Source organism: Belonocnema kinseyi, chromosome 8 (genome assembly GCF_010883055.1).
Source record: "Belonocnema kinseyi isolate 2016_QV_RU_SX_M_011 chromosome 8, B_treatae_v1, whole genome shotgun sequence".
Classification (NCBI taxonomy): Eukaryota; Metazoa; Arthropoda; class Insecta; order Hymenoptera; family Cynipidae; genus Belonocnema; species Belonocnema kinseyi.
Genome location: NC_046664.1, coordinates 20,015,606 through 20,019,184, shown reverse-complemented (window position 1 = coordinate 20,019,184; position 3,579 = coordinate 20,015,606). Strand labels below are relative to the sequence as shown.

At 19.9% G+C, this 3,579-nt stretch overlaps 1 protein-coding gene across 2 annotated transcripts in view; it reads left to right on the top strand.

Annotated features, from left to right (window-relative positions):
- The window catches only part of LOC117177939 (DDB1- and CUL4-associated factor 6-like), an 87,046-nt gene that overhangs the window by 27,162 nt on the left and 56,305 nt on the right, over nt 1-3,579 (top strand). The gene's annotated exons all lie outside the window — the stretch shown is intronic.

Genomic DNA, 3,579 nt, shown 5'->3' with positions numbered 1-3,579 from the left:
AATTTACTACCAAAAAGACGAATTCTTAAATAAAAATATGAATTTTTAAACAAACAAATCAATTTATTAACAAAAAGACGAAATTTCAATTAAAATAGTGAATCTTTAACAAAATTCAAGAATTCTGTACTAAAAAGTTGAGGTTTCAACTAAAAAATATGAATTTTTAACAGAAAAAGATTAATTTACTACCAAACATTTGAATTTTTAATAAACATCAAGAATTCTCAACAAAAAGTTAAAGTTTCAACTAAAAAATATGAATTTTGAAACGAAAAGATTAATTTACTAACAAAAAAGACGAAGAATAATATAATAAAAGAATTTTTAATCAAATTCAAAAATTCTCAACCAAAAAGTTAAATTTTCAATTAAAAAATATGAATTTTTAAACAAAAAGATTAATTTACTAATATAAAAGACGAATTTTTAATTGAAAATATGAATTTTTATACATAAAGATTAATTTATTACCAAAAAAGACGAATTTTTAAGTAAAAAATATGAATTTAAAAAAAAAAGATTAATTCACTACCAAAAAGACGATTTTTCAATAAAATTCAAGAATTCTCAACCAAAAAGTTAAATTTTCAAGTAAAAATATGAATTTTTAAACAAAAAATTAATTTATTACAAAAAAGACGAATTTTCAATAAAATTCAAGAATTCTAAACCAAACTGTTTTGAATTTTTAACTAAAAAAGATTAATTTAATAAAAAATACGCATTTTTAACAAAATAGTTCAATTTTAAAAAAAGTTGAATTTTACTTTAAAAAAAAATAATTTTCGACCAAAAATAGAGTAGGTAAATTTTCAATTACCAAATAAATTTTTCCACAAAAAAAGGCTTTTTTCAACAAAACAGTTCAATTTCCAACCGAAGAGATGCATTTTTAAATAACATTTAAAATTGTCAACAAAAAAATTCATTTTTAAGAAAGTAGTTTAACTTAAAAACCTAGTTATTAAATTTTTAACCAAAAAGATGCATTTTTTAAACAAATTAATTAATTTCCTACTAAAAAAGACTTTAAAACTTAGTTGTCTTTGACTCGTCAACCAATAAATTCATTTTTAGAAAAGTAGTTAAACTTTAAAATCTAGTAATTAAATTTGTAAACAAATAGATGAATTTTCAAAACAAAATAATTAATTTACTACCAGAAAAGACGAATTTTCAATGAAATAGGTAAATTTTCAATTACCAAATAAATTTTTACACAAAAAAACGGCATTTTTCAACAAAACAGTTCAATTTCCAACCGAAGAGATGCATTTTTAAATAACATTTAAAATTGCCAACAAAAAAATTCATTTTTAAGAAAGTAGTTTAACTTAAAAATCTACTTTTTAAATTTTTTACCAAAAAGATGAGTTTTGCAAACAAACTAATTAATTTACCACCAAACAAAAGAATTTTTAATGAAATTCAAGAATTTTCAACCAAAACAGATTAATATTTTACACACTTCAAAAATTAAGAACCAAAAAGTTAAATTTTCAACTAAAAAATATGAATTTAAAAAAAAAGTTTAATTCACTAACAAAAAAACAAATTTCAAAAAAACTCCATAATTGTTAACCAAGCTGTTAAATTTTCAACTAAAAAAATCGAATTTTGAACGAAAATTAGAATTTTTAAACAAAAAGATTAATTTACTACAAAAAAATTATGAATTTGTAACAAAATTCAAGAATCCTGAACCAAAAAGTTGAATTTTCTACTAAAATATTAATTTAATACAAAAAATGAACATTTAATAAAATAGTTCAATTTTACAAAAAGTTGAATTTTCACTTAAAAAGTAATAATTTTCGACCAAAAATGGAATAGGTAAATTTTTAATTACGAAAGTAATTTTTCAACAACAACAAAAAAGGCATTTTTAACAAAACAGGTCAATTTCCAACCAAAGAGTTAAATTTTTACCTCACATTTTGATTCGTCCACCAAAAAATGCATTTTTCAGAAAGTAGTTAAACTTTGAAATCTATTAGTTAAGTTTACAACCAAAAAGATGAATTTTTAAACGAAAAGATTAAGTTTCTATAGAAAAAGAAACGAATTTTTAACAAAATTCAAGGACTGAACCAAAAAAATTGAATTTTCAACCCAAAAAGATGAATTTTTAACAAACTTTAAAGATTCTGAATCAAAAAGTTGAATTTTCAACTAAAAATATGAATTATTAAACAAAAAGATTAATTTACTACCAAAAAAGACGAATTTTTAACAACATTCAAGAATTCTGAACCACAAAGTTGAGATTTTACTTTAAAAATAATAGTTTTCGACCAAAAATAAAATAGGTAAATTTTCAATTACCAAATAAATTTTTCGAAAAAAAAAGGAGTTTTCAACAAAACAGTTTAATTTCAAAGTAAAGAGTTGAATTTGTAACTAAAATTTTGAATTCACAACAAAAAAATGCATTTTTAAGATAGTAGTGCAACTTTAAAACCTAATTGTTACATTGTTAATAAAAAGGGTTAAGTTTTAAATAAAAATATTAATTTTCTACTGAGAAATAATAATTTTTAATAATGTTCAAGAATTCTCAACAAAAAAATTGAATTTTCAATCAAATTCCAGAATTCTCAACCAAAAAGTTGGATTTTCAAATAAAAATGATGAATTAAAAAAAAGAGATTAATTTACTATCAAAAGGATGAATTTTCAACAAAATTGAAGAATTCTAAATGAAAAATTTGAAATTTCAACTAAAAATATAATTTAAAAAAAAAAAATATTATTTCACTATCAGAAAGACGAATTTTTATTAAAAAATCAAAAATTGTCAACCAGACTGTTGAATTTTCAACTAATAAAAGATGAATTTTTAACAAAATTCCAGAATTCTGAACTAAAAGGTTTAATTTTTGACTAAAAAATATACATTATAAACAAAAAGATTATTTTTCAATAAAATTGAAGTATTTTTAACCAAAAAGTTGAATTTTAAACTAAAAAAGATGAATTTTTTAACAAAAAGATTAATTTACTAACAAAAAAGACAAATTTTAAATAAAATTCAAGAATTCTGAAAAAAAGATTGCATTTTCCAATAAAAATGCTGAATTAAAAAAAAGAGATTAATTTACTATCAAAAGGATGAATTTTCATAAAAATGTAAGAATTCTCAACCAAACTGTGTTAAATTTTCAACCAAAAATAGGTGAATTTTTTACAAAATTGAAGGATTCTAAACCAAAACGTTGAATTTTCAACTAAAAAATATGAATTTTTAACAAAATAAATAAAATAAAATAAATAAGCACGAATTTTTAACAAAGTAGTTCAATTTTTACAAAAAATAGAATTATTACTTAAAAAAATAATAATTTGCGACCAAAAATGGAATAGGTAAATTTTCAATTAGCAAAGAAATTTTTCAAAACAAAAAAAAAAGGTATTTTTAACAAAACAGCTCAATTTCCAACGAAATACATGAATTTTTAACTAAAATTTGAAATTTGATCAAATTAAACAATTAATTCAAGAACATTGTTTATCAATGCCACATCAAAAATCACATTATTCGCGAGAATCGACTGAGTTAAACTATTTTGCGAATCC